Genomic DNA, 11,794 nt, shown 5'->3' with positions numbered 1-11,794 from the left:
GATGTGGCATCCTCCGTCAGCGAAAGCACCAACTGCACCGCTTTCGTCTTCTTCGGCCAATCCGCGGCATCAGCCACCAACTCGAACTGTGCTCTATAAGCCTCCCAACTACACTTTCCGGAGAATTTAAGTGCCTTCATAGCGGGCCACGCGAGGCCCAGAGCACCGCCATGCACGTACACATTCCCGTCCGCGGCGGCAGCTGTCGCTCCGTAATAGCGTAACCCCGTTTTGGCGGGCTCACGCTCATCTTGGCGTGGAACAGCAGCGTTATGGCGGCCGCACTCGGTGCAACTTGACTCAGGCATATCAATCACGCACGGCACGGCTTCTTCTTTCACCTTTCGTCGAATAAGGGGATCGCCGAACATCCTCAAAGCCGAGCGTGCGACGAGTGAACCCGAAACTTCTGACACCAAATGTAATGCCCCTCGAAGTGGTCAAAGATGCACACAGTCGCTGATGCAGTCTGATCGTCGTTTTTAATCACAGATCGTCACGGAAAACAGAACACATTCACACAAGAGCTGCTGGTGGCCACAACTCGCGCCCATGCGCTCAATCATCCCACCCGCTCTCTCTCTCAACTTCCCTCCTAAACTCCTTGTCCCCTCGCTATGACGTCACTCACTACCCATAGGCCCAGCCAGCACATGCACAAAACAAGGAACAGATATTACAGTATTTTAAATGTACTTACATGCAGCGTTGCTAGCGAAAGTGCAGATGCGTGTTAATAAAAGCATGCGCTCCAGTGACGTCGTTATTCACGAGCCTTGGGTTTCATTTATGTCCAGGCAGACTTTTAATAGCAGGCGGTTTTAAATCCCATTTTAGCACATTATATTCACCAAAGCTTTGTCAAGGGAAATCAATCTACTATAATGTTGGACTATCCAAATATTATTGCTTGTTATGAAACGCTTCTTTTAATCAATGCACAGAACTAAGGGTTAGGGTCGTGATTCTGCACGGTTGTTGCGGACAGGACCTACGATGAGTTCATGCTTCCTGATGTTCAGCAGTGTTTCTCGGCTCGTCTTGCGTGCATCTGTGAGGTATTAAGTCCCACGGCCCTAAATGGCACTTAAAACTAGCTGCTACAGGACACCGGGGAAAAAAAATAATGAAACGCTTTGTGCCCACAACCGAGGTTCACAGGAAGTGGGCTTTTTTTTTTTTAATCAATATATGTGTTGACTCTATTCAAGAGCAAGACCTCTGATATCTAAATTTAATAAGGCAAACATTTCACAATTACCAACTCTTAATCAGATTTACATCAGTAGATGGTCATGGCAAAACTGAGTCAAATTGATTTAATTAACACAAATACTATTAATTTAATCAAAAAATAAATACTAAACACTAATATATTGACATTACTGACATCAATTGGGAATACATTCAATAATGAATACCTTGTTAAATTAAGGAGCAAAGTAATGATTACTTTTTTCTTTCAATAAATAATAATTGATACACACATTAGGACATCACGACTGTCGCTCCTTCCTTCTTTGTCCCTCATTGTTACAACAGGTAAAATTTAAAACAAAAGATAAGTACCATTAGAACAGGTAAGTATTTAATACACATAATGAAGACCATCATAGAAGGAGTGGTAATCTGGGGGAACAACTTTCTTCAGTTCTTGAAAATGGTTGAATTTGAGCTGTGTAATTTGTTTCTTGAATGTGTGCAGTCTGGTCACATGCGTGTTATTCCCCTTCGTTCTCAAAGACAGGTATATGGTTCACAGTCACCTGAGTGGCACAGTTTGTAATCCATTGTTCCATCCATATTGTACCTTACAGAAAGAAGAAAAAAGAGAAGAAAAGGTCAATGGACAGTTGTGTGATGTGTATTTCAAGAAAGAAATTACATAGTTATTAGTTTGTATGTAATAGCTCAAAATACATGGCATGAAGGCAATCATCTAAGAATTAATTAAATAAAATACCTGAACTGCACTGTAGGATCACCAGTGCTTTTTCCTGGTCTAATGGACCTACAGAGTTTTACTTGGCTGAAGTCCATGAAAAAAGTGTTGTCCAAGTACTTCACCTGGTAAGGTTTTGGATTCGAGCGAGCACCTCTGATAACTTCAGCGTAATCAGATGGAACATGTATGTTTCTGTGTCTCAGTTTCCTCTCTATCACACTATGCACTGAATCACACTCCATTTGTGTGTGGTCTCTTTCAAGATACTTCTGTGTCACTGTCTTCTGCTTTTCAGTCACAAACTTGAGGAGCACATTGCTCAAGATGAGGTTTCGGTTCTGATAGCCACATCCATCACTGCAGATGATGTATTCATCGTATGATAGGTGTAGTTTCAAGATAATTAAGAATGCATGTTGCAAACTCATTGGCCGAAAGACCAGCTTCGCCCTCATGCCACAGGTAATTTGTTGCATCATGTGATATCAAGTCATAGATGGTAAAGTTGTGCACACTGAGCTTAGTTTTGTAATACAGAGCAGAGGCTTGCAGCTTGGGACACAGCAGGAGCCCCTGCAGATCCATGCACAACAACAAAGTCTTTTCACCTGCCTCAACTTTCTTCAGTTCTTGAAGATGGTTGAATTTGAGCAGTGTAATTTGTTTCTTGAATGTGTGCAGTCTGGTCACATGCGTGTTATTCCCCTTCGTTCTCAAAGACAGGCATATGGTTCACAGTCACCTGAGTGGCACAGTTTGTAATCCATTGTTCCATCCATATTGTACCTTACAGAAAGAAGAAAAAAGAGAAGAAAAGGTCAATGGACAGTTATGTGATGTGTATTTCAAGAAAGAAATTACATAGTTATTAGTTTGTATGTAATAGCTCAAAATACATGGCATGAAGGCAATCATCTAAGAATTAATGAATTAAATAAAATACCTGATTGCTCGGAGGTCATGCACTGTAGGATCACCAGTGCTTTTTCCTGGTCTAATGGACCTACAGAGTTTTACTTGGCTGAAGTCCATGAAAAAAGTGTTGTCCAAGTACTTCACCTGGTAAGGTTTTGGATTAGAGCGAGCACCTCTGATAACTTCAGCGTAATCAGATGGAACATGTATGTTTCTGTGTCTCAGTTTCCTCTCTATCACACTATGCACTGAATCACACTCCATTTGTGTGTGGTCTCTTTCAAGATACTTCTGTGTCACTGTCTTCTGCTTTTCAGTCACAAACTTGAGGAGCACGTTGCTCAAGATGAGGTTTCGGTTCTGATAGCCACATCCATCACTGCAGATGATGTATTCATCGTATGATAGGTGTAGTTTCAAGATAATTAAGAATGCATGTTGCAAACTCATTGGCCGAAAGACCAGCTTCGCCCTCATGCCACAGGTAATTTGTTGCATCATGTGATATCAAGTCATAGATGGTAAAGTTGTGCACACTGAGCTTAGTTTTGTAATACAGAGCAGAGCCTTGCAGCTTGGGACACAGCAGGAGCCCCTGCAGATCCATGCACAACAACAAAGTCTTTTCACCTGCCTCAACTTTCTTCAGTTCTTGAAGATGGTTGAATTTGAGCAGTGTAATTTGTTTCTTGAATGTGTGCAGTCTGGTCACATGCGTGTTATTCCCCTTCGTTCTCAAAGACAGGTATATGGTTCACAGTCACCTGAGTGGCACAGTTTGTAATCCATTGTTCCATCCATATTGTACCTTACAGAAAGAAGAAAAAAGAGAAGAAAAGGTCAATGGACAGTTATGTGATGTGTATTTCAAGAAAGAAATTACATAGTTATTAGTTTGTATGTAATAGCTCAAAATACATGGCATGAAGGCAATCATCTAAGAATTAATGAATTAAATAAAATACCTGATTGCTCGGAGGTCATGCACTGTAGGATCACCAGTGCTTTTTCCTGGTCTAATGGACCTACCTATTTTTTCTTCTTTCTGTACGGTACAATATGGATGGAACAATGGATTACAAACTGTGCCACTCAGGTGACTGGGAACCATATACCTGTCTTTGAGAACAGAACATATATCTTTTTTAAGGCAATGCTCCTCCCATGTGGCAGCATCAATGTTCCAGCCTTGAATGCACAACAGGTATCACACTGGTCTTTTTTGGGGTGAAAAAGAGAAAGATTCGGTTGCTGAAAAACTGAGGAAAAGTCTTGCCCTGACAGAGGCTGGAGATCACTGTCTGCACAAGACTGCTTATACTGTGCATGGAGGTGACTGATGGACTTAAACACAGGCTCCAGATATAGCTTTGAAGACCTGCAATTGTGTGAGGAACTTTAGGTAGATCCTGGAGGAAGGCCTTCAGAAAGTCCTGCCCTTTGGATGTCACTGTCACTCTCGCAGTCTGCTTAGGTATTTTCCCTCTTCTCCCCACCCACCTCAAATAGCTGAAGAAGATGAAGGCGAGGAAGGCAGCGGGTCCAGATGGCATCAGCCCCCAGCTCCTCAAATCCTGCGCAGACCAGCTGTGTGGAATTGTCCAGCACATGTTCAACCTGAGCCTGAAGCTGGGCAGGGTCCCCCAGCTATGGAAAACATCCTGCCTGGTCCCGGTGCCAAAGACCCCCCACCTGAAGGAGCTCAACAGCTTCAGACAAGTGGCGCTGACGTCTCACCTGATGAAGACCCTGGAGAGACTGGTCCTTGTCCACCTGCGCCCCCTGGTGAGCTCCTCAATGGACCCACTCCAGTTCGCATATCAGCCTGGCATCAGTGTGGATGATGCCATCATCTACCTCCTCCACACTTCACTCTCCCACCTGGAGAAGGCGGGGAGCACTGTGAGGATCATGTTCTTTGATTTCTCCAGTGCTTTCAACACCATCCAGCCCACTCTACTGGGAGACAAGCTGGAGCGGGCGGGGGTGGCGCACCACCTCACCACATGGATCCAGGACTACCTCACAAACCGGCCACAGTATGTGAGGACACAGGACTGTGTGTCTGACGTGCTCCTCTGCAGCACGGGGGCCCCACAGGGAACTGTCTTGGCTCCCTTCCTGTTCACCCTCTACACCTCGGACTTCAACTACAACACCCCTACCTGTCACCTGCAGAAGTTCTCTGACGACTCTGCGATTGTCAGCCTCATCACAGGCGGAGATGATCGGGAGTACAGAGAACTTACTCAGGGTTTCGTGGACTGGTGCCAGCAGAACCGCCTCCTGATCACTGCGGGGAAATCCAAAGAAATGGTGGTGGATTTCGGTAGGCGCCAGCACTCTTCACCTGCACCAGTGAATATCCGGGGAACAGATGTTGAGAGAGTCTCAACTTACAAGTACCTGGGTGTTCATCTGAACAATAAACTGGACTGGTGCGACAACACAGACGCCCTCCATAGGAAGAGTCAGAGCAGACTCTTCCTACTCAGGAGACTGAGGTCTTTTGGGGTTCAGGGGACACTCCTCAGGAACTTTTATGACTCGGTGGTTGCATCGGTCATCTTCCAGGGAGTGGTCACCTGGGCAGGCGGCGTCTCGGCCCGGGACAAGAAGCGGCTGGACAAACTGGTCAAGAGGGCCGGCTCTGTCCTGGGCTGCTCCCTGGACTCTGTGGACTCGGTGGGGAACAGGAGGATGTTGGCCAAGCTGTCATCAATGCTGGGCAACCCGGACCACCCCCTCCAGGGCACCCTAACAGCACTCCACAGCACCTTCAGTGACAGACTGTTACACCCTCGCTGTGCAAAGGAGAGATTCCGCCGTTCCTTCTTGCCTGCTGCTGTCAGACTCTTTAACAAGAACATTGTGTAGTCTCTACAAACTGGCGGACATTAGTGCAATTGTGCAGTCCTGCACCTGAGCTCATATCGTGCAATACCCAATATTCCCCACTACTGTAATACCGTGCAATAATCAACATTCCCCACTACTGTTAGTCTAGTTTTATTTTTATCCAATGCTGTTCCTTACATTTCACTACAGCACTGCAGCACTGTCACTTAGAGTATTTTTTCCTCTGTACTATGTACAGGCCGAAATGAGTGTTCCTCATATTTTTTATGTAGATGTAGGTTGGTGTGTATACACATGTGTATATACACATGTTACTGCGTATATCTACATAGGTTTGATCCTAAATGTTTGCCGTCAATGTTATACATTAATGGCCACATTATGCCGCCGCCCCTGTGTGACCTATATCTTTGCTACTGTAACAATGAAAATTTCCCCACTGTGGGATCAATAAAGGCATTCTTATCTTATCTTATCTTACATCCACTGTTTTATTCCCAATGTGGACAGGAACATGCGCTGGCATACTCGAATCCTACTTCCATCAACAACAAGATGAGGAAATATGGAAACTGCCCTCCTGGACTCAGCTGCACCTGACCGCCGTCTGTTCAGAGTCCTCAATTCTACTAATGACCAATTTTCTCCCAGAAATATTTGAAAATCTCCTCTCTCTTTGATTCACCTAGTTGACTACACTTGAGTTCGGAGGATTTTTTGCAGGCCGTAGACTGACATGGCATCCCCATTTGTCTTGCCTCCTTCCACACAGTCTCTCTATTTTTTTCCCAACCCAGGAAAGGCCCCTCATTCGCCTCCTTTTCTAGATGGTTACATTCCAGGTCTCTGGGTTTGCCCTCCTCTTTCTTCCCAGATGAGCCTCACCAGCTTAGGAGTCCACCGAAACTGCTTCTCTTTCTAATTAAAAGAAAAACAAATAAAATACGTATAAGTTGTGAGTATTTGTGCACATGTGAGACATTACACACTTTCATGTGTCCAGAGTGTGTCTTTGCTATTCATTACCACTTTAACATCATGCCTTATTCTACATATAAGCTGAAGGGGCTCCTTCCTCCCTCTTTCACTTGTACTGTACTGTACTTTCCCTTTCTCCTCACTGTTCTACCATTTTCATCTTTCCTTCCCACCTCCCTTCCTTGACCTGAGCACATGTTAAGTACATAAAACAAATTGTATGTGAATACCTCCCCACCCAACATACACAAAATAAGCTAATTAAGATCCAGGACCCTTCTGCTCCTATTTGCTAAATTCATGTTGCGAAGTCCTATTGGATTGTGATTTTGTATAACAAAAATTAAGTTTAAGTTAATATTAATTACACTACCAACCATCACTTTCAGAGTGGTGTGTGCCACCAGCTTGACTTCCAAGTGATTCTTGAAAATATTAAGAGGAATGTAGTTAGGGTACCGATTTAAAAATGTTCATAATGCAATGAAACTACTAGTTATTTTTAAAATGTCTTGCACAACATAGCATAAGGGTGTAAAAATCCCTTTCACAAATACTTCATCTAGATTAGTAAACCCCTTCAAAATACATTTTTATCCGAGCAAATTTCTGCATAAAACATACCTTAATTTTCCGATTCCATAGGTACATAGTCAGGAGAGTCATCTTTGTCGTTATTGATCGATTCTAAAGTAAAGAGAACAGTTTTACTGCACTGAATCCAATATTGACATAAATGTGTTGCAAAAAAGTTGTATCCTCTGCAGTGTCTGAGAACCATATTCCTCTAGTTCACAGATGTGAAAGTCAAGGCCCGCGGGCCACATCAGGCCCGCGAAAAGGTTTTCTACGACCCCTGGGAGGATATTGCTTTATTATTAGATCTGGCCCGCAGCAAGCCGGTGTGGGTAGCAGATCTGATCGGGTCATTCACGCCTGCCGAAGACGTCACGCTTTAAAATATATTGTAGCGACTTCAAAGAACACGCTGTCAGACGTAGTTTAACTATCATGTTTTTATTAGTCCAAAGGGTAAGGGCCGCAGCCGACACCAATACAGTACGACAACCGTTCAGTCAAAAAAGAGCAACGGCTCTCCTGTTCGTCCCCCACTACTCTCGCTCGCATGCCCACGGTGCATTCATTAACCTCGGAAACAAAACAACTTGCAAGACACAAATTCAACTACAACACAGATAACCCAATTCGTTACACCATTTCTGTAATATTTTTCTTTGCATCAATGTTTGCCGCCCCATGGCTGTTCTACATGCTGACTGAAGATTTCACGTCACTCTTTGTGGCTTTCAGAATCGGATTGTGGTGAAAAGTTAATTGGAGTAACACACTTTATTAGAAATACTACATATTAGAAACCTCACGTTGTTTTATTATTAGTATTTGTTGGCATTTGATCAATTCATTGAGTTTCGACATAGTGCTGGAGATGTCCCACACTGTGAGCAGGCATTGAACGATATTCGAGCGCTAAGTGTTGATAGTGAGTGACTTTTTTTTTCTCTTTCCTCCTTCGACACAGCTCGTAGTTTGTTCATGCCAGCAAACTCAGTAGTTGCAGATTGCCCGTGTTTCACCACGTGTGTTGTTGTGTGTAAATGTTAAAAGGTGAGTTTGATCATTTAAGTTCGTGTCAGGTAACTGCTGTACATAATAGCCTAGATATGTTCTTGTGAGTGAGTATTTTGGCTCATATGCTAACTATTCTAGTGATGGAACGTGTGAATGTGTATTGTATGTATTGTTTGGCTGATTAATTTCTTAATACAGTGAATTGTAATGTTTAGGCATATTGTTAACAAATGGCTATGCATTGGATGATGTTGCTAGGTTATTCTTTGTGTTGTTGTAGACCACAATAAATAGATGTGTCAAGTGGAATATGGGCCTGTGTTTTCTGACAGGAGCACCCAAATTCATACCTTGCCACTCTAAAATAGTCAGATGGAGACATCATACCAATCATATGATCCTCTCCGTTTTACTTTAAATTATGTACAGTTCATATAATCTTGAAGGCCGAGTCAACCAGAAAATTGTTTCCAGTTTGGCAGGAGAAACGTTAATGGAAGTGACGTACGAGCTGCCTCGCAAAAGTAGCAAAAATATACTTTATTTTTTATTTAGTAACTCCAAAGATATAAACACAACAGCCAGGGGGGTGACAAACATAGACGCAAAGAAATATATTACAGATATATAAAGCGTGACATCATCAGCAGGCGTGAAGGACCCGATCCAATCTGGACATTTTAAAACATTTCAATGACCATTTTATCAGTCCGGCCCTCGGCTTGTCGCAAAATTTTGTATTTGGCCCTCCGTCCATTTGACTTTGACACCCCTGCTCTAGCTCGTCGAAAAACCTTTGTCACTTGTATTGCCACTTTCTTTCTTCCCTGCCTCAACCGTGAAAGGGAGAGAGACATGTCTATCCGGAAAACGATAAGAGAGAGGCTTATATTGCACAAACGACGTGAATGAATTAAGTTTTATCTTAGTCAGAAAACGAATGAACACGTAAACACCACAGTCGTGGGTATTGACTGCACTAATGTCTGACCTGCGCGGTAAATGCCTGCTGTGTTTACGTTGCGGACATGGCATGTTGTTTGACACAAAGGTAACATTACTAGAGGTGGACAGCAACAAATTATATATATGACACTTTACAAACAGTTAGTGTATCGACAAACTTTACCTTTGCATCGATAGATGTCGGCTTCGTTCCACCGTTGAGAGGGACGTCCAATGGACATACGTGAATTTTGACTGACAAGTCTGACATCCAATTGAGATACATTTTAAATACATGACATCATAAAAAACGTTTTCATTGGTCATGTAGGTTCATACATCGTCAGACGTTGAAGCTGAATGCAGACATCGCATAAATGTAAAATTTAAAAAAATGACAAAAATGGACATACATTTTTTCCACAGGACAGCGACGATATGTCACTTCCTATTGGGAGGTGGCTGTCCCAATCTCTAACTCCTAAATTTCAATTCATAAATTTTTTTTTTTTTAAATAGAGAAGATTTTTGCCAATTTAAAAAATACTTTACTTTAATAGAACATTTTGATTGCTTTTAAATGTATGGTGAAAGAATTACATTGATTTTGTAGATTTTTTTCAAATTAGAAGTTTTCATGTAAAAAAAAAAACCTGTCCCAACTTTTCATGTCACTACCGAAACGCAAAGAGTATTTGTCTGTAGGCAAATAGATGGTTGGTTTTAGCCACAACCCCAGACATTTCACCAGGAGGAGACATTAGCTTCATGTTCATTACTTGGCACATGGCAAATAATTAGTTGGCAGCACTAATACTAGTTATGTGCCCTCCAAAGTCTGAAAATCAGCATGTGGTTTTAAGGACCGTCACTACCGAACACCTCATTTCGGCAATAAAATGAGCACTTTTGATTTTAATGCTAAATGTACTGTTTTCTATCTCTGTACACATACTCAAAAATGTCTGTGGTAGCCACGTTGTGCCAAGAATTGTTGAGTATTGTCAACAACTATCATAAAACGTCACTACCGAAACGGTCACTACCAAAACGTTTCGGTAGTGACATAATGGTTTCGGTAGTGACATTATGATGTTTATTTTTGAATAAAGTAAGTTTTACATAATATAATACATAGATATATATGTCATGCATATATCTTTCTAATTTTAACAATATTCTATTTCATATTTTATCTTAATTTGAAGGGAAAAACACCAAAACGCCAAAAAGCCTAGCAGAGACAGAGTACAGGCGAAGGGTTACAATGACCGAGTCAGAAGAGCATGGAGGAAAAGACAAGACCACCGGATGTCTCTCAAAAAACAGAGAGAGAGGGAACATACATACAGGGAAATGTATGTTACAAAAATGTTTGTGATTCCAATTAAATTTTCATCTGGAAGGTGAAACCACAGTTTTTCAATGATGAAGAGCCCTGTGATGGACAGGTGACCGGTCCAGCAAGTCAGGTGCGATCAACTCCACCCGACCCTGAGGACAGCACAAAGCAGTAGAAAATGGAAAAAAATATGTTTCATTAGTTATAATAAATGTTAAAAGTTAAAATATAGCAAAACTAGTTAAGTGATTACAATGTTACCCTCACACAAGGTATTACTGCAACAGCAGCAACAATATGGTCACTACTGAAATTACCGGAAAAAAATGATGTTTTAACAAAAAGAAAAAGTATTGAATTATCAACCAACAATTTTTGATAATGATTGTTTAAGGGTATGTTTGTTTTAATAAATGATGACTTTTAAAGTCAATTTGATCAACTTTCTACATTTTACAATGAAAAATAGCATATAAATTTTGATTTATTTCAGAAAAAGTCAGATTAAATTCTGTTAAAAAAATCATTTTGATCGGTTTTGATGTCAAAACCATATATATTAATTCATTAAAAATACTCTGTAGAGGGGGGAATTGAAAAAAATATGAATCGGCTAGTAGAATCATTTTTATTCTTCTGCAATTGTGTGTTTTGGTTGTGACACATTTTAGGGACAGGCAAGATATTAGGGTAAAGCTAGAAAATAATATTTGAAAGTGTGTACTTTTACTATATTTGTGCCCCTTAGATATGGTGCAACATGAATACAATAAAAGTTTTTCTGAAATAAAATACAAATTTCACATATTTTTCAATTCTGAATTCGAACCAATTCAATAGAATGGCCCATATACAGTGATCCCTTGCTACTTCGCGCTTCAACTTTTGCGCCCTTAGTGCATTGCGGATTTTTCAGAAGCATTCATAAATTAAAAATGAAACAACACAGCCATATCGGGAGCTATATTGCAGAAAGACGCATTGTTTCAAAGATATGAGTTGACTCGGAGACTTTGTACATATCCGCAGGCACTCATAAAAGGCGGTGACTGGTTCCCAGCGCGAGATCGACCAACGAAAGCACAAGTGGATTTAATTTTTCCACACACTGTACTGTATGAGAGCTGACTCGCTTAGTCTCGTCCACTATTCAAATGTGCCGTTGATTTAGTCAGATTCAAGCCAGATACTTTCTCCTCAATATTTGTAATGACGTGTTT

The 11,794-nt window shown here is 41.6% G+C and overlaps 1 long non-coding RNA gene across 1 annotated transcript; it reads right to left on the bottom strand.

Moving 5' to 3' along the window:
• Positions 1-469: 469 nt before the first annotated feature.
• LOC147126983 (uncharacterized) lies at positions 470-3,381 on the bottom strand. The gene is made up of 3 exons (XR_015084708.1): positions 2,889-3,381; positions 1,964-2,731; positions 470-1,810 (listed from the first exon to the last, which is right to left on the bottom strand). It is a non-coding gene; the product is annotated as an uncharacterized LOC147126983 (long non-coding RNA).
• Positions 3,382-11,794: the final 8,413 nt, after the last annotated feature.

The sequence above is a fragment of the Filicampus tigris genome, chromosome 22, assembly GCF_054856515.1.
Source record: "Filicampus tigris isolate MCC_2025a chromosome 22, RoL_Ftig_1.0, whole genome shotgun sequence".
NCBI lineage: Eukaryota > Metazoa > Chordata > Actinopteri > Syngnathiformes > Syngnathidae > Filicampus > Filicampus tigris.
Note: the sequence above shows the minus strand (reverse complement) of the source record. Positions and strands in the feature narration are given on the sequence as shown.